The sequence below is a fragment of the Netta rufina genome (assembly GCF_964035555.1).
Source record: "Netta rufina genome assembly, chromosome: 5".
NCBI classification, from domain to species: Eukaryota; Metazoa; Chordata; class Aves; order Anseriformes; family Anatidae; genus Netta; species Netta rufina.
In genome coordinates this window covers 8,345,547-8,366,299 of record NC_140128.1, presented here as the reverse complement: position 1 = coordinate 8,366,299, position 20,753 = coordinate 8,345,547, and positions in this window count along the sequence as shown.

The following is a 20,753-nucleotide window of genomic DNA, read 5'->3' as shown; positions in this document are numbered from 1 at the left end:
TTTTTTCTTTAACCACACTTTTTGTTGGGTAGGTTTTGGTGGTTTTTGTTGTTGTTGTTTTGGTTTGGTTTTTGTTGTTTTGGTTTTGTTTTTTTTTGGTTCTCTCCTCCATCCCACTGGGAGGAAGGGGAGTGAGCAAACAGCTGAGTGATGCTGAGCTGCCTGTCACGTTAAACCACAACACTCAACAAAATCTGCTCCTGTTGGAGATGTTTATAACACAATTTCTGAATACTCATGTTTATCACTCTTCTGTTTTGTCATATCTTTCGGAAAGAGCACAGAACACAACAGAATCCTACCATTAGAAAAAGACTTTTCTCAACCAGGTGTATTGTGTACTATGGGATCTCCTACAGAGGCAACATACTAAAGCAGGGTCTTTGTCAGTCCTAAATTCTGTCTAGAAAAGCAGAGCAAAACAGATTTATTTATTTATTGTTTGTTTGTCTTGAATTAGCTACAGGGTAAAAATGCCAACATTAAACTCCCTGAGGGTAGGCCAGTGGAATTGTCTAGAAACACAGGGCTGGCAAGAACATACTTATATACAGAGGCTGAATACCTCTAGAGTGAAAGTCAGAGGCAGGAAAACACCCCTGAAGGAACTCTGATCAGTCTTTGCTTTTAATCTGTGTTTTCTTCAGGTAAAATATTAGACGTAACCTTGTTAGCTTGTTTTTAAATTCCTACTATCTCCCAGCTACTGCTTGTCCCACTTGCTCATTTTATCTTGTTTTAAGACAATTGTTGGAAGTGGAAATCTGAGTCACTTAAGTTTTGTACAGCATCTAGCACTGGTTGTACTGCTGCAATGCTAATGCTAGGATTTTGTACTAATAATGCCATGTGCTGTAGGTGCTCTACAGCAGCCTAACTCTCACCAGAAATTACACGGATGTATCGCACAGTCTGTAAGCAGTGTATTTGCTGAAATACATATATTTAACTTCAAAGAAAAAAAAAAAAAAAAGAAAATATCCAAACTTGCTCATATTGTAAGACAAAGAATAAGTTAATTAAATATTACTCTTTAGTCTTACTCATTCTTAGCATTCGTAGCTCTGTACTCACAAGAAACCTCCCTTGCTTAACTGCCAATTTCTTCTGACAGTGTAGTGCTCCCTGCTAAAGTATATTAATCATTCCCTAGATGTCATACCTTGTTATTAGAAACTAATAACTAATAACAAACTAGAAAGCTGTATATCACACGAGAAGAGCTGTAGATAAAGATCACTGTAGGATGCTTGCTCCTAACTTTTTTCTTCTCTAATGTTCTCAAACAAGTCCATGAACAGGGTGTTTGCACTTGCTTGCTATTTATTTAATTCATGGCAATAATACTAGCATTACTGTGACCCACGCAGGTGACTTCTGTTTGAGCTGCAGTAGGACCATATCTTAGCACCTTATAAACAGGAGGCCCAGACCTCTCAAAGTTTAACTGCATAGTGCATAGATGAAAAATTCTGATACTGTTACTGGGGTGCACTGCTTTTCAGACAGGAGGGAAGATGAGCAAGAAAGAAACTACAATGAACAGGAGTCAAATAAAATTTACTGCCTATTAGTGTTCTCTGAGACTAAAGACTTTTTGCACTGCTTATTGCTCATTTTCATTGCATTCCTTCAGAGCTAAGATGTATAAAAATAGCCAGAGTGGATGCATGTATGTTTATCTATCTTACTACAGACAAAAAAGCTTCCTTAAAGTGATCAGTTTCTGAATTTCTCCCCGAAAGGCACAATCAGAACAAATAATAATAATAGTGGAGATACAGATGGGATAGAGCAATGGGCTGAAAATTCCCCTTCCATTAAGAACACTTGATTCAACGTAGACAGACATAAGTTAAGATCAACTCAAACAATGTTACAGTTCCATAAAAGAAAAAAAAAAATAGAGGCTACACCTACTGATAAAATTTTCATGCTGTTGTCTGCTTGTGGTATTTTCTGGGGTGTGAGGAAGGAGGAATAAATAATGACAAATAATGGGACTGTTCACATAAAATAAACACAAAATAAAATAATTTACTGAATTTGTAATGCAAACAACTTCTGAGTAGCACTTTGATTTCACCCAGAGTGTTAGGCTTCTGTCCTCTGTGATGTATCCTCAGAGGCCTGGTCAAGAAGCTTTAAGAATAAACAGAGCATGAAGTAAAATGAATATATGAAAGCACTCTGAATACAATTGCAGACATAAGCGTAGGTGTTTACTGACTCTGTGTACACATACAATCCATATATACAGATGTGTCTGCTACATTTAATGACTGTTAACCTCAAAGGTTTTCTGGAATTATGGACTTCAAGCTTTACCAGAAGGCCTCTTCAATCCCTTTTGACAGATTGTAGCTATTTATGTAGATAACGCCTTAAAAAAAATAATTGTAATAATCGTTTTTGTCTTACCTTCTCAAATATGTAATTTGCTTCCTAGCTGCTATTATTATTATTAGCTGAAATGCATTTGGGACAGCTAAGGAATGTTATCTTATACAGTCTGACTTAACAAGGTCAATCAGATTTAATTTAAAGTCAAAGCTAACAGAGAAAACAAAGTAGCATAGTTTTCCCACATATCTTGTAATAACAGTTGGCACAAAATGATGGAGAAGAGTTTCATGTTGGCCATGTCATTCATTCTTTGCTCTTCACTGGACAACAGTAGACATCTGTTGTGGTTTAATCCAGCTAGCGGCTAAACACCACACAGCCATTTGCTTACCCCCTCAGTGGGATGGGAGAGAGTAAGAGTAAGTACACTCTGCAAAAATTAAAACATCAGCATGGTATCAACATTATTCTCATCCTAAATCCCAAATAGCACCCTACTAGCTAGTGGGAGGAAAATTAACTCTATCATAGCTGGAACCAGGACAGCATCTCAAATACTTTTCCTACCAAAAATATTTCAGGACATACACTAATTTTCTTTCTTACCAGTTTTTATTCTTTACTGCTTCCTTTTGCAATGTCTCATTAATTTATCAAATGTGTGAGATACAAATGGTTCTACCTATTTATACTTTGCAAACATTCATGAGGTGGAATGCCTCCTATTTAAGCACCAAAGACAAAAAGGCATCACAGACTGTATCTGCATGCTTTTTAAAGCTTGGTCTCTTGCACAAGAAGGAAGATACAAAAATAGTTAGAAAGAGGAGCGCCAAAGTCAAATTTCTCAGTGAGTCCTGTGAGCTGGCTACAGACAGAGTTTATGAACTAAAATATTGATTTATACCTTGCTTCTAACAAGGATAAAAAGTCTGTAAGCCCACAAATTTCTGACATTTGCATCCTCAAAGCATCTAAAGTTTTGTTTCTTGGTTTGCTCAGAACTACCTTAGTATCAATAAGGCTGACCAGCTTGGGTTATGTCTCATACTCAAATTTAGTTGATGGCTTTAAGCTAGTGAGTGGACCTGGCTGCAGAGGAGAACTCCAGTGAGTCTGCACTGAAGTAAACCCCTCTGTGTGCCTGTGTTTCTGCAAAATACATGGGGCAAATCAAGATTATCTTTCTGCTTTGTTTTGTTTCTTTCTACATAGCTTTGAAATGCCTCATACATCTTGTGATCCCCAGAACAGCCGTGTTTCCACTAAATTTCTATAAAAACAAAGTGCTTTTAAATTACTGTACTTATCTCACAGAATATGAATATACAAATATAAACACATGTGTATGTTTACACATACATACACTTTTTTCCTTTATAGCTCTAGAATGATATACACTCATTTTTAAATTCATATATTCCTAGGGGACTTCAGATTATTCTAATAAGCCTTTTAAGGCTTCCTCCTTTTTAATTAAAAGCTCCTTCTGCTTAAAGTATCTAATGTTCATCGCTATTTATCTGCAAGTGCTAAGTTAGTTTAATATCAAAGATCACACCTTCAACCAGTTTAAACTGGACTAACTGCACAGGAGTCGGCAAAACCAGACTGGTAATTTGCCTTTCCTAAGTGGATCGCTCTTAGAACTGTTAAAATCCCTCTCTGTCTTTCCAAGAACATATTCAAATATTTGTTTCTACAGAAGCTTTTTGGTTTCTAAGCTGTGACTTCAAATTCTTCAGACAGGGAGGTATGCCAATTGTGTTACATACTGTATGCTGTAAACACATCCATACACTTAATGAAACTGCATTTTTACTACAGAGTTGCTATTTTTCAATTTAAAATTCAGTTAGCTAAGGCTAGTCACAGATGGGAAAAGCAGCTGTCTATGGTTTAGAGAACCGTTTGTTTCTGACTTACTAAAGGTATGATATCTAAATGCAATCTACATTGGTTAAGATGAGGATTACATCTCTTTTCACGTTTTGATTTAATCTAAAAGTTATTACTGATGTTCATTATTGGGCATATGTTGTTATAAAATGATTAAATAATATTAAAATTACTGATTTTTGTACACAGGATATTTCTAGATATTTTGAGGAACAAACAGAACATGAGAACTTCCAAGTAATTCTTGTAAATCCATGGGAAAACTGGGCCTTTCAGATTGCCATAAAGGAAGGTAAATGTTATTTTATATAAACAAAGTAGGACCAGAGAAGTTTTGAAATAGAGTCATTATAGTAAACTTAATATTTTTGAGGCAAAAGAGGTTAATGAATTAAACTGATCAAGCTAAAAATAAAAGACTGTACTTGCAGTAGAATAATGCAACAGCATGAGTGAAACTGCTTATAGAAATGCCTATATGCAGAAACATAGGACCTTGCAACCTTAAAAGAAGATTCAACAAATAAATTGGAGAGAACTGACTGCATGCTGATATGCAGTTAAAATATTAAATTACACTAGGATTTGAAAAAAAAAAAAAAGATGGTCCACAGTGTACCTTCAAATAATGTACCTTCAAGAAAGATTTGACCAGCAACTGGTACATGACATCTCTAACACGGATGGCTATATAATTCAAAAAGGTCATCTTTTGTGTTATTGCACATGCCTTCCTGCATTTCTGCCTCCCAGTGTGTTCATGTATTGTGAACACACCATAAATTCTGTGATTTACCGGCTTTGGAGATCTTCTAGCAGATGCTTGCAGACGCAAAAATAATATAATTTGGCTTTAAAGTAAGCTAAGAGGGGTTTCCCAAGCATGGGGTTTAGCTTGGAAAAACAAGCAATGTCTCAGCAGAACAGCAGAGGGAAACAGAGAGACAGTTCTAAGAATAGTATTAAATACTAATAATTGGTGGTGACAGAGGTTCTGTGAGTTAAGTGAACTGATAAGTTTAAACTCATCGCATTTAAACTATGAATAACTGAAAGCTTGAGTGCATAGACTGACAAGCAGAAAGGAAGGTATGCAAATGAGAACTATAATTTACTAGAATAAAGAAACCTTTAGCTTACAGCATGTCTTTGCATTGATTCTTCACGACTCAACTTCAGTGTTCTAGGAAAAGGAGTGTGTGACATTTCCTTGCACGATCAGTTACTGTCAGTGGAGATACTGGAAGTGTTTCCTTCTAAAACCCTTTAATTTTCTGGAGCTCATAAATGATTTATTTTTTTTTTTAATATAAATTTCAAAGCCATGATTCACTTCAGCTCTCAAAGCAGACAAAATACAGCAAACACTTCCTAAAGGTTTGCCAGAGCTAGTTACCTTTCATTCACTGTGACTTCAGTTTCTCCCTAACCATCTATCCCAAGAGAGTACTATCCATCTAAACAAAGTTCTCTTCTCATGGTCATGTATAAGAGAATCGAGCACATACAACATGGCAAGAGGCCCTCTGTAGTAGAGCTTGCTCTAGGAAGAACAGCAATTTGGAACTCAAAACCTCCAAGATAATTTTTCTGCTACAATTTTCTACTGATTTTAAACTAGAACATTTAATAAAATACAGGAAGGTTATGCTTACTGTAATTTCTTTCTCACTAAATATTTTTAGGAAATTACTTGCCCTTCCTTCAGTCCTATGTACAATAAAGGATGATCGGCATTTTGTTGTTGTTTTCTAAAACAAAATGTATTTTCCAAGTTATACTCATGTCAAAGTTTTATTTGTAGAATTTGAGTTGTTGTGGTTTTTGTTTTGTTTTTAAACAACTGACAAACGATTTTTCAGGTCTTAGGTACACTATAACAAGGTAATGACATATCCCCTCATGTAAAAATATGCAAGTCTGAAGTGCATATGCCTAGGTGTATATACATTTGTGTTTCTATGCACATGTGTAGAAGATGGGGTATGTACTTTATAATAAATAGAGGTGCTGACAAAAGTGGTAACAACACACAGATGTGAAAGAAAAAGAAAAATCATTATTTACAGTAAAGTATTGTGCACTAAGTGTAAATACAGTAATTGCTACTGCTCAGTGTATGAAACTGCTGTATCTCTTATAAATTAAATGAAGCTGTACTTTCAATGGAGATTTTATAGTTCATAACCTTTCCTCCAGCAATTTTGCTACCTGCACTGAAGATCTTATCAGCTGGGTTTCACCCAGCAGTCCTTGGTCTCTGCATTTCACACAGCACTGTCAATTCAGTGTTGATTTCAATACTGACACCATTCTTTATTCAGTTAATTCTGTTACCATCTATTCTGTCCTGTCTCTCTGCACTTAAGTCATAATGACTGAGAACACAGTAACTGTTTCTTGTACAACACTGATGTTAACTATATCATCAGAAGCGTTGTAGATAAAAACACTTTAGGTAGTTACTTCATTACTATTTTTCTCTTCGGCTTACATGGCAGATCATTGCAATAGCATCACAAGTTCTTTAAAGCAGTACTTGATTAATGAAATCCATCCTAAGCACTACAAAATGCCCAGGTTTTCAGAATGCACTAAGTAAATGCTGTGTGTGTGTGTGTGTCCATGTGTAACATTCCAACCAGAGGAATGAAGAATTCAGTACAATTAAATTTGCCAAGATGGAGCTCAGTGAACAGCTTCCATTTCTAATTTTATCCACATAAATTCATACATGACATATTAATTGTACATATTCCTCTTTTTCTGTATTTGAAACTTGTCTCCAGACTTCATGACCCAGAAATTTCTTCCTAAATTTAGCTGGAAGTACTGCAAAAGAAAGTGATAGTGCACGTGTCACGGTATTAAACACAAGCATCTTTTTAAGTGCAAAGTTTTGGTTTGTGTGCATTTAAACATTAAAAATATTTATAAATATATATAGAAATAACCTTTCAGTGATAGATTCTTTCCTCCTATCAGTCAGAATAATGCATGTAATTTTTTACACTTGTGTATGTCCTGTGTGCAGTTAGAGGAGACCAGTGGACACAAGACAATTGCAAGCAGAACTGACAACTCGTGCTGACCTCTAGGAATCACACTGCTGTTGAACAGTCAAGCAGTGATTGCATCTAAAATGCTCCTTAAAAAATCCTACAGGAAACAACAACAACAACAACCCAGGAACATCCATAGCAGATAAAAAGCTTATTAAAATGTTAATTCTCCTTGAATCTTTTACTTTACAGGAGTACTTAGTCTTTCCAACTTCATGGAAGGTTTCTTATAAAGGTAGTGAAGTGTTGGTGCATCATGTACAATCAGATCTCTATGCTGGAGCTATTGTATATATAGTAAAAACCATTCATTTTGAGGCAGAGAGAAAAAACAAGCTGGAGCGATTTATAAATTACATTTTAAAGTTTGGACCATTAAAATTCCCGAAGCATCTATAAGCATCTATACGTTTGATTATAGTATGCATGTACCCCAGCTTGGAGGACCAAATGACACTGACTTTTTCCCCCATGGAAAGGTACTTTGAGACTCAAAGTATTCATTGACCTGTTCATCAGCAGGGTTCACCACAGCAGAATTTCTCAGAGCTTATCAATAAAATCAGGCTCCAAAGTATGGAAGGGAAAGAAAAAATAAAAGGGAATTGCACTAGTACTTCTTATACTGAAGGGTAAGTTGCTGGAGTGCTCACTAGGGAAAACGTCTAGAATAAAGTCTTGTTTAGTAACCCAAACTATTTTGGAAAATAATACCTGGAATACATTGAATTAATTAGGCAAACAGGTGATCCAAACATAAAAATGTGTTTTCACTGAAAATCCTATTGCCCATGCTCTTTGCTATACGTGCAGAGAATGTGCTTAACAGTAGTCTGCCTTTATACATCGTGGGAAAAATATGAATATATTGTCATTTTTGCTTTGCTTTTCCTGTATATCTGCAAGTAAACATTGCCGACATTTTGCATTTTTATTCACATACGTTTTGAAGACTAAAATTGTTCTCTCAGTAAACAGTCCCATCATTTTTGCCTTCATTGTAGAGAAAGTGATGTTGTTTGAAAATGCCAACATAAAGAACACATCCGTCAGCACCTTGAACTTATATATGCTTACATGAGTACATCTGTCCCTCCCTCATCTCAGCACTCTGTAGTGAGTCTAGTGCTAACATATAAATACTCCTGTTCAATTAATTTGTAATGCAGGCCTCTGAATAGAGATATAAATATTTCAAAATAAGAATATACCCATCTGGCCCAATAGCTTTTAGTGATAGTGGCTAGCACCAGATGACTCAGAGGCACACACTGAATCTTCTGATAATCCCAAATTACTAGACCACTAGGCACAGGTTTCCAAACCTAGGCAGCTCTTGGGTTCATTCTACATAAACATAAGAACTTTGACTACCTGATTTAGTTACATTTCCAATGTATTTCATTGTTGTTTGTTGGTTTGTGTTTTTTTTTTTTTTCTCATTCCTGTGCTCACACACACACACACACACAAAATAAAGAATTATGAATATAAAAAAAAAAGTTGTCTGTGATTTATCACCTCTCTGAAACAGAATTAGAAGTATGTTCCTGGCTTTAACCTATTTATCATTTGCTAGGCATCTCCCTCATCTACCATATTGTTACTGAACCTGGGTAACTGATGCAAACACTGCAGTCATGTGAGAAATCACTGAATATCAAATGACTAACAGTCTGGTCTAACAGAAATATTCCTTGCAAACAATATTGCACATGTTTTCATTGAAAATTACTGACTGAATACTTATACATGCCATCTATTTCAAGCAGGCGGTAAGAAGGGGAGTGAACTCACAATAAATTGATGGTAATTAACAGTTTTACTTTTGCAAACCTCAATTTATTAAGCTGTTGACTTCTCTGAGCTATGCACTATGACTGTCTTAAAAAATTTGTAAACTTCTTATCTATCAATAAAGGACAAATCCATTCTTCAACTTAAATATTTTATATGCAAAGTTAAAATCAATGGAGGTGTATAGCACAGACAGATAGAGAAATAGTGCCAAACATCAGAAGCTCAGCTAAAACCATCAACACACTCTGGCTGCCAGAAATATTTGGAATGTTTCTCGTTATAAACTAAAGCAAACTCTGAAACAATGAGATGTTTTTCAACCTTTGGATTGATAAAAGTCATAAAATTCCAAGGGATTTCTGCCACAGTCATCAAGAAGAAAAATTATGTGAGAAACGCAAAGGAAAGGATAGGAAAGGAGATGAACTGAATCAAGATCCAATGATGAGTAAAGCTGCAATACAACAAAGTTATCAAGCATCCTGCCATTCATGTGTAGGTTAAACAAGACTGAAGCAATATACAACTCAAACACTGGGTAGATTGGAAATTTTAAAAGGAATGACATCCAGAGGTTACTGGACTCTTTAGAAATATGATTTTACTGGTTCAAAGGACCAAAAATTTAGAATTAAGATTCCTGCACCTGACAAAGTTGTTCTAGTACTAACACCTTTAGGGTTGTAAACTACTTCGTTAGTGAGTCCCCACACAAGACTTACAGTTTGCACCTGCTCAATAAGGCAAACTTTCAAAGCACCTAGGAAAAAACATCGGGTTTTATGGTTTCATTGTAGGAACTTGAAGATAATATTGAGGAAAAAAAAAAAAAAAAGAGTGAAAAAGAGATAATGACTAATGTAAAGTCAAAATGGAGCCACACAGCATAACACACAGATTTGAATGGAAAGACCAATACATTATGCCAACAGAAGTTTTACAACACAGGAAACGGGCTAAATTTTACAATCTATCGCTATGTGTTTTGCAGGAGTGCAATGTATTTTTATCATTTGATTAATTAAGAATGGATTTTATCAGATGACAACAAGCAGTTGGCAAATCTAGTGTGCATCAAATGACTTACATGCATTGTGTTTATAACTGAGATTTGTATATGTGTAGTAGAATAAATACAACTAAAACTACACAGAAAATATCTCCGTCAGATGAGTTTCTCAGTTACAACTAACATGTTAAATAGCTGCAGAAGAATCCTGCCAAGACATCAAAAGTGCCCACAGACCTTCAGCTGAAGAATTTTAAATTCTTTAATATGTTTCATAAAATAACAATGCAATATTAACAGTATTACCAAAACTCAAAAGAGCAAAGAAGATTAGAAGCTGAGACTAAAACTCGGGAGATAAAAACTCATCTTTGAACCAAATCAGCTCCTCTTACTCCTGAATATTCAGAGAGAAGGACCTGAAGAAATATTCAGAACATCTGGCACTCTGCTTCCACTTGTGCTGACACAGAGCTCTCAATAGATCAGGGTGGCAGTGGGTAACTTCCTTGAAGATTTCCAGTTCTCTTCTTCGCAGCCTCTTTCTTCATTGCCATGGATGTTACAATAGCGCTCCCATGACAGGGAGAATTTTAACTGTTTTTCTCTATCTTCTTAGTGCAAATGGACTGGAACTAAGCAGAGAATGGGAACAAAACACTAACATTGAGGGGGATAAACTGAATTGAAAATATTTCTTCTTTTTAGCCCATCTTCAGCGTAAGTTGAAGACTCTTGTTTTTAACTGTGCCGCACATAAGAATGGCAGAACTCCGTAAGAGAAACAAGGTTTAACTAATTATGTTGATTTAGCATCCAAAGCGTAAAACTTCATTACCTGGATTTTCTAATGGTCTGACAGGGTTCTCATGGCTTCATACAAGTGCGATGCATTAAAGGTTTTTGCAGGCTACTCAGCTTGTATATGTTTCAGATAGCAAATTAGATTGATATCAATGTCTTTAAAAGTCAGACCATTTAAGAAAGAAACATAATGAATAAAGCAGTCTTCATAATACCTCTGCATAAAATTAAAATCACCGGAAAATCTTTTTTAGCAAGAAATGTGTTTTGTGGAATTAAAGAAGAAATAGTTCTTCCAAAAAAAATGGATCACGTTAGTAGCATCAAAACTGGGCCATCTGGAGTTGAGTACTGCGTTGTCCTCCCATCCACTTGCTTGAGGCTTATAAGCATCATAATCATAAAGCCATGCTTCTAGAGGGAATAGAAACTGCCCCAGGTAACCATGCTTTCGTTAAACTAAGATGATTTAGACCTCCAAAGTAAATAGGCCACAGCTATTACAAGCGGAAGAAATTAGGATAAGCTAAGGTAATACCAGAAAGGTAACCTCTTCAACAATTCGTAAATGAAGAGCAATGTACGCTCTCTTGTGATTTTCAAGGACACAAAGAAATTTGCAACCTGTAACAAAACTATCTTCAGTTCACATTGGAGCAGGCAAGATATTGCAGGACTGCCAGCAATGGGGTATTTCTCTTTCCTTAGCTTTGAGAGGATTTCACTGGCAGCTTTTTTTTTTCTTTTTTTTTTTTTTTTCCTACAATTAAATGGCCATGAAGTGATTTCTTACTGCACACGGTAAAAAAATCTTAGAGAATCCTAAGGTCAGCAAACCAGCAGAAGAAAGACTCCAGGTTCAGCATGATAGGCAGGTAAGACAGATTTCCCTACAGGGTAGTACGTTTTGACAGCTTCTCCTCTGAAAATCTCATCCTAGGTCTGATCTGCTACTCCCCAATTACCTGTCTTGTTGTTCAGCCCCATTGTTCCCTTTCTCAAAATCCAAGTTTACTGCATCACTTTGTTGCTCTTTTAGAATAGTTTGTTCTCTGATAAAGCAGGGTCTACATTTTTTACTCTTTTCTCCTCTTCTGTTAAACCACAATAAGCTGCAATTGGAAATCACGTATAATTCAGCTAGTTTAGAAGAGTTATCTATCAGTAAGGATATATACCTTAGCTTGGGTAAGGTGTTATTTTAATACACTTTTAATATACCACAAGAATGTTGCCGCTGCCACATTTACTCAAGCAATCAGCAGTAAGAGAAATGCCACTTCTTACATTCAACACACAGTTCAGTTAATTGATGGCACTCAATCATCCACAAGGACAAACTTGCTCCTAATGCATTCCTTAGCTGGGTTTTGAGATCCCAGTCCTAGAGGCTGTAATGGAAAAATCTGACACATCTGGGTATCAACAGCTCTGAGACTGAAAGCAAGCACAGAAAAAAAAAAAAAAAAAAAAAGTAAAATAAAAAATCACTACCTAAAAATTTTCTCTGTAGTCTCATCTATTTTGAAGTATAACAGTGGGGAAAACAAGGGAAAATGTGTTCCTGATAAAAAATACATATATTTTCTGAATAACACTGTCTTCTCAGAAGAAAATATATACCTATGTTTCCATAACAACATCAGAAGACAAACTCTATTTGCCCCAAGTACGGAATAAAGGGCCCAAATCATATATATGTTGTTCCAGTTTTATGCTCATGTATCTCCCTTGATGTATGAGCATTTTTCTGTAAACAGACTAATGATGAGATTAATCAGGACCAAAACAGGCAACCATCGCAGATTATTTTATCTTTTAACCTAGTTACAGGAGAACCTTTGTTAAGAGAAAGCGTTATTTAGAGGTCCAGAGTAGTTTAAACCTTTGATCACTACTTATTGTCAGATTAAATGGCTAGTTTATTTTTACTTCAAACGTCAGATTGATTTGATATTTATTGCCCGGAAGCAAATTTGAACTGATAACACAAACTTCCAGGAGAAACATGAATCTCTTCTACAAAATACAATGAAATGATTAAAAAATGAGTTTGATATTTTTTAATACTATACTAACACTGCAATGTTCCCAGATATCAGAATACTGCCAGGAGAGCTTAGCATGTCACCTGCAAACAGGCAATTCCAGTTGTTATTACTTCGCTTACCGAATAGTTAAACCATGACATCCCGAATATGCACTCACATCATTGACATCCAGAGTCTCAGAAATGCCTTCCTTAACTCAAGATTTATCTGACCAGTTGCTGGGCAGCCTGAAAAATGCTGTGTATTCTTTCAGCCACACAGATGCCTTCATATTTTCTTAGCCCCTTCTCCTAATTAAATTTCTAAATCGTGTTTTCCAACTAAGCTGCTGCAGATGTTCTATCTTACCCAATTTTGGCACACACAAGCATCACATCACCACTCCTTCAACCAACCCAAAGGAGTTTCAGATAGCATTTGCTAACTAGAGAACTTGATTGTAGAGAAAAGTTGTTTAAAAAGTGATTATACAGGCAGAAAATCACAGTTCGTTGTCAGGAGTAAAGAATGAGTCTTGCCACATACAGCAATACAGACAAAGCATGTTTAAGGATGACTTTCCTATATAGATGCATAATGGCATGATAGTCATTTAATCCCATCAGCCTTGAAAATGAGAAACAAAATTAATAAATGTTAAATTAAAAATAAACACTCAAAATGCCTGCTCTGGCACAACTGTGTGTAGCAGTTAAATATAGTTTAAGGTAATGCTCCTGGTATTTCTCACAGCTTTACTTGTGAAACCATGGCAAAATAGAATATATTTAGAAATATAGTCAAGATATAAGTTAGTAATTTTCCAAACACTGATTTTATCAGTAGTATGCCCCCTATCACTAAAAATCTTTGAGAGTACTAAATGTAGTTACAAAGATAATGGTTAGTAAAATCAGAGAACCAGGATTACTTACTCTACAGGAGACTTTTTTCCTAAACCACCTCACTATTCAGTGACAGTGCATCTTAGATTATGACAAGGTCCACATCCCATTAAAGCTGGAGGTCCATTTGTAACTGACTTCTAAAATGATGATTCGATCTCTCTTCTTTAACACCTGCTTTTTGTTTAGCTTTTGGGTATTTTGTGTTTGTTTGTGAGATGGAGGGGGATTCTTCTGCGTCCTACCAGAGGACTTGGAAAATGAATTGCCTGATCTTTATAAATGAGATTCTGTTTTCCATACTGAATCACTAAATACTGTCAAAGAACACAGAGGAAAATGTTAAATACCATTATAAAAAATGTCTGTGACTGGGATAGGGGAAGGGAGATCTAAGCAAACTCCTTTTGCCATGTGAAGTTGACAGTGTTTTTCACTGTGTTCATGGTACTGAAGATGCTACTGACACTTGCTGCTATAGAAGGAAGGCAGGCAAGAGCAGAACCTTTAAAAGCTCAGCTCGATTCCTCAGGTGGGTAAATTAGCCAAGGTAGAGTGTTGCACTCAGTTAACTACTGTTTTCAAGAGCTGAATTAACACTGGGATTACTGATAATTCTACATTCTGCTGTACTACTACATGAAATTTAATATCATATCTGAAAAGTCAGACTAATAAGATTGCTGATGTGACTACAGTAGTAAACTCTGGAAGCTTATGGCACACAATAAAAATGTAAATGCCTGGGAACAGAAATTATTTGCAGAGAAGACCTCAGCATTGCAAAGTGTGCCACCTCACTTTTTTCGTTCCGTCTTAAGGCTTCAATTTCCTCACACAAAAATTTAAATCAAAAGTGAATGCACAGAAGGCAAAGGAACAATATTAGAGTAAAACTGATGCAAGTGAAAAGAGAATTCAGGATCCTCAGTCTGACCTTTACAGCACCATACGCACTTCTTTTTATATCTCAGGGAAAAAATAGCAGAAGCCATTAGGGATTCAGCCCTGTTCTAATACAAATTGAACTCCAGCACATAAATACAGTGAGAAAAGGGAGAGTTTGGAAAAAAGGGTCTGAGAAGCATTTTTTTTTTCTTCTTTTGTTTCTGAAGATATTTAAGAAAATACAGTCTCTATTACATCTATATACTAATTCTGACGTGCACAATGGGCAAAGAATAGAAAAACTTTAATTTTCAATTTGATAAAAATTTTGGAAGATAACAGTGGGAAATTCCACAACATTGACTGTTTCTTTTCTACCTGAGCCAAAGGAAATAAGTAAAAGCTTCCGTTCATGCACACAAAGACCACACAAATGGCAAGGAACTGCCTTCCCTGACCATTTTCCATTTGCATGTTCTGCCATTTCTTCCAGCAGCAGTTCAATGAAGAAAGCAACCCATGCATCTACAGTTTCTGCTGCTGGTTTTCTAGGTGGCAAGCAGGCAAGGTTTTAGCTTGAGATGGGTAAGCAAAGCCGCATGATGAAAATTGGAGGAATCAATCTGTCTCCAGAGTATTTGCACACTTTGTACTAGCCCTAGTGCTCCAGTAGCCATGCAGTCCATCTGTCCAGAAATGTATCTTGGTTCTCAGGGAGCCAGAGCAACTCCCTGACCATTTATTACAGGCAGTGGCTTTCACAAATTGTTTTTTTGCTTCCTGACAAAGCTGACTGCAGCTGCCTCTCTGAAGGATGCGAGTGGGAACCAGGACCTCTCTTGTCTGAAGTTAAAGGGCATAATTTTTAAATTTTGAACAAGTTAAATAGTTGAGAAATTGGGCAGATATATATCTATCAGAGTTGAATGTAGAATCCAGACTGTAGACCTTGCTACAGTATTCACACAGACTTACACAAAGCCTTTAAAATAGTCAGGTAGGCATACCTGAGCCTACCATACTGAAAAGTGTATCACAAGAGAAGATAGAACCTTAAAACCTGACCTCCAAGTACAAAACACAACATACAACTTTGGAGCAGTCACATGATGCTAACAAGTAGCTTGTAATATTCTCCATTGTTTGAAATTAAAAGAAAACACTCTATTTGCATCCTCCAGTATGACTACAGAGTAGCCCTATAGTACTTCAAAGGAGTTAACCTCTCTTTTATGTTGATAGAAATGAAATCAGGACCTCTTCTAAAACTCTGTGATATTCACTGGCTACAAAATAAGATTTCCAATATTATACAGAGTAGTGAAAAGGGGAAATGAGATATCAGGGGAGCCTGCAGTTTTATGCTGGGGAGTTTGAACTATTAGACCTTCACGCTCTGACTGGTACAGTCTGTGGCAAGAATGTGCACTAATAAAAATTGATGAAACTCAGGAAAGTTGCACTAGCCCACTCTGTATGTGTAAAAGTCATAAAAATATCATTAAAAATGTATTGCTTAATATCCCAAGAAGTTTTTCCAATACAGTATCATCTGATTGACTGGTATAGCAGAAAAGCACACAGACAGCCTGAGGAGAACAGGCTGGGAGTGGCATACGCATGAGTACACCATCCATTTCTTCCAGTTATTTTTCCTCTATTTATTGCAGTTGTTTCTCATTTGTAAATGAATGGCAATATATTCCATCATTTTAAATTAAATTTAGTGAATTTTAGCACTCGTGAATTTCAAAGACAAATTGCAGCAGCTGGAGCCAGAGACTAAGAAAAATAATGTTAATGGTCTTAAATTATCCTGTAAAAAAAGAACAGCGATGTCAGTCCCTGAAAACTGCTCTTGTGGAAACTGTCATAAAAAGAATGGGAGGAACAGTAAAACACTATCACAAGTGTTTTTATTTCAAAGAACTGAAATTGAGTCTTCACGGCTCTTTCCCAGTGCTGAAAGTGAATTTCAGCATGTTATTACTCTGAACATCTAAACAATAGATTAACTTAACCTTATGGCTTCTTCACCCTTCCATACATTTCCCATTCTTTCACTGAAAATTATAAAAAAAAAAAAAAAAACTTTATTAGCTTTGTTTTCAGATGAAAATGGATTTAATAAGAACATATGATGAGTATTTTGTAACAAAATTGTTTTTCTCATTTCTTCTATTACAGAGATCTAATAGAACTCTTCCTGTAGTATCATAAGAGTAGGAACAATGTCTTATTTTACCAAGAAAGCATTAAAATTGCTAAGAATAAGCATTAAAAAATATATATTTACAGTAATGATGGCATTTTTTCTGGAACTCTAATTTAGTGTCGCAGTAACCTGAACAAGTGAACAGAACAGCAGAATGATTTTTTTTTTATTTTTTTTTTTAAACTTGCCAATAAACTTAACTAAACATTTGAGCTAATGAAATCTAAATTTCACCTACACCTAACACTAAAGGACAAGAATTTTCTCTCTCAGAAGGTGTCTTTCTGCCATCTAAAAGGTCTGGAATATTTATTTACAGGTTCCTCACAAGCGTTGCTTCTGGCCAAGATTTTCCAGGTGCCATTATTCTGGGAGACAAACAAAACCGATTTTTGAAAAGCAGGCTTAGAAATTCTAGCAGCAGGCAGCATGTCAGCGCAATGTTAAAAGAAAGATGGGCCCCAATACTATACAGAGTATGGATAGTGCTGTATTCCATTCGTCAGCCCCTTCCTACTAGGGTTGACAAGAAGCAAAGAGCCACTCAGGGTTTACCTTGGGAAGTTGATAGTTTGCAGTGTGCTAACCATTCTGCACTAGTTCCTTCCACAGACAAGTATTAAATTAAACTGGGATCTTAAGCAGCTGTTCCACATGAATTATTTTAAGACTTCTCTCAATCACCTTGCTGTGTGCCATCTCAGATATTCTCACCACCTTACATCCTCTTTCCACCAAGTCATCTCATATAAATGGTCCTTGGTAGGACCATTTAGCCCCATTAGGACCATTAAGAGTCTTAGATCAACCTGAAATTACCCCCAAGTTAAAGGACTCTTTGAAATGAAGACTGGTTTGCATTTGTAGAAACAGCCCTTATTTATACGAACAGTTAAGAAATAATATCAAACAACTAGAAACAAGAGAAAACTGTTGGTTTTCTACCAATGCTACTTACACAAAAATAATCAACTATATATTGAGTAGAGTTCAAGTACTGTAGGAACTTGAGCTAGCCTGAGTTTACAATCTTTCTATGCCCTGATACATTACTATTTTGATTGCATTATAATTTTGCCAGATGTTTATAAAATAACTTCTGTTTCTCTAGAGCACATGGAAGTAGAGCCCTTAAATGGATCATTATATCCAGCGATGAGATAAACAGTGAATGAAAACATATATTTACTGACAAGAAAAAAAAAAAATAAAAAACTGTGTACACAATTACACCCATCATAAGATTTATAGCTTACACACAGATTATGCACATATTAATTTGGAACAGCAGTGAATTTAGTTTAAGTAGCTCAGAGGTGTGACAGAAGTCTATAATTTTCAGGAGACAGCAGTTTCTATTACTGACGTTCTTCCTTCCCTTGCATCTGCCAATGACATGATTCTCTTGGAAAGTTACCATTTGTTTGGAATGCTGCTGCATTTATCTATTAAATTCACTGCTTTCTGTCCAACTTTCTGACAGCTTCCTCTGTATATTTTAAAAGGTTTGTATGGTTGTGGAAATATTCATCTTCATGTTATTAAATTTAAGATTATTTAATTTGAGAACTAACCTTTAGATAACAAGTCTCCCATGTTGCCTTCTATTTCATTGGCCTTGGTTCACATCTACCGAAACCAACAAACTCCTCAAGCAGAGAGACAACAGAAGGATAAGACCCTGAGCCAATGTAAATAGGGTGCGCTTTCCCTCTAAGAGTGGCAAAACTATAAAGACATTAATGGAAACCAAATCAGATGCCTTGGCTATCAAGATTTTAAATGTCATTTTTCCATTGTTTTGTCCATTATCTTCTATATACATATGCATATGTACATACAAATATATATGTATATATACATACAGAAATATATTTCTTAGAGCTAAGCACTCAGTTTCTGGTTGTAGATTTTGCAAAACTAGTATTTATACACTCATAATCTCAGACCAGTTATTTGGAATCCACTAACCCATAATGAAGAAATCCTTCTTCTTACAAGCAAACTGAATTCATTATTTATACTTTCACACCAGTGTCATTAATTCTCAGTGAGAATGAAGCATGTCTTAGGGCAACAAATATTCAGCATATTTTGTGCGTTATTTTTTCCCTAAAATGCAGATCTACATTTGTGTAATTTCTCATCTGCTCTTGAGTTGCTTCAGCTCTACCATCTGTGGAGAAGCTGCTTTATCAACAAACATTGAGCTATATTCTCAGGGAAAAAAATATATATATATAAATAAATATATATATATATATCAATGAATGTCTTTACTAATAGGCTGCCTGAATTAGCCATTATACAAGCATCTACTTTTGCCTGGATAAACACACACACAAAAATGTTTTGTTTTGTTTTGTGTTTTTTTTTTATATAATCATAAGTAATGTTCTAGTTCTCTCTTCCCCCAAAAAAAATTATTCTGAGAAATAAGAAACAAAATTAGTTTGTTCCTTTTCACATTTAATGCTTGTTTATTTCAACAATATGTTCTCTAGTTTGTGCACATCATCTTGAAAAAAAAAAAAAACCATAGAATAATTAATTCTTGAAAGATTAATTCCTTTTTCAAATGGTCTTATTTTTTTCCTAACTTTTTATGAAAGATAATGACAATTTGCATTATAAAAATAGGGATTTTGAAAAAGTTTTTTTTTTTTTTCTTTTTAATGCTATGCATCAGGAAAAAAAAAAAATGGTTAGTCAAATCTGCATTCTCAGAGAAAAAAGAAAACTTCAACATCCTGTGGGCCAAAGAATTTCCCAAAACATTTTCCAAACAAGCAAATATGAACATTAAAGTTCACAGTGAAAGCCTCATCTGTGAAAAGCAAAACTCAGAAACTTCTTATGAAGAGAAAGTTTTCTGAGCTTAGCTTCTTCTCCAAACAGACTACTGAATGAAGGGTCACTCTCAACAGACTTGGCAGTCTTCTTCTACTGTATATTAATGATGCATAAGTTCAGATGTGAGATTGGTTTACTCAAGTGACAATGCCAGAGATATTAGGAACAAATACTGTGCACTTCAGATAAGCCATGCCTATGTATAGTCTTAGAACCAAATAATGCAATTAATAATAAAGATGTGTTTCTCTCAGTGGATTTTGTGGAACACCAGAAGAAAACCATAGGTGGTGAAAATGAGATTGCTCTATGGAAAATGCTTGAAACAGTAGGAAGGGTGATGAATACAACAGTAATTATACAGGAAAACTCTTAGGAAAAAAATATGTTATAAATGCCTCTGAGAAAAAATGTTCCATTTTGATTGAAAACTAGACCATCCACCATTACAGGCGTTCAGAGTTACTGACAATGATAGTGTTGTGTGCAAAGGGTAGAGGCAAGGTAACGTAAGGAGAGGAAGGGTGGTATGTATGCTAAGGTACAAATATAAATACAAGTACATTAGCAGAAAATTCAAGCCATCTCAGAGTGAGACACTCTCAAATTAAAACCAGCATCATCATACAATACCAAGCAAAGATAAAACCTCAAAATGTTTATGTCTTTAGATAAATCAGTGAACAAAATATCATTTCAGCCAGCCACTCCTCCTTACACGGACCCTTCCCTAACTAGCGCCCCCAGATTTTCATATGAAAAGCAGAAGAGCAGACATATCAGAAAGCCTGATGTATTTATTTTTAATACTTAAAGTGAATGGAAAGACTCATTAGAAAGTGCTGACAAGTGTTAGGATAGAAGCAGAAGGGTGAGAAAGAACATTAACTAAGAGATTAAAAGAAGCTACATGCAAGATCACTTACATTTCTTTACTGCTCA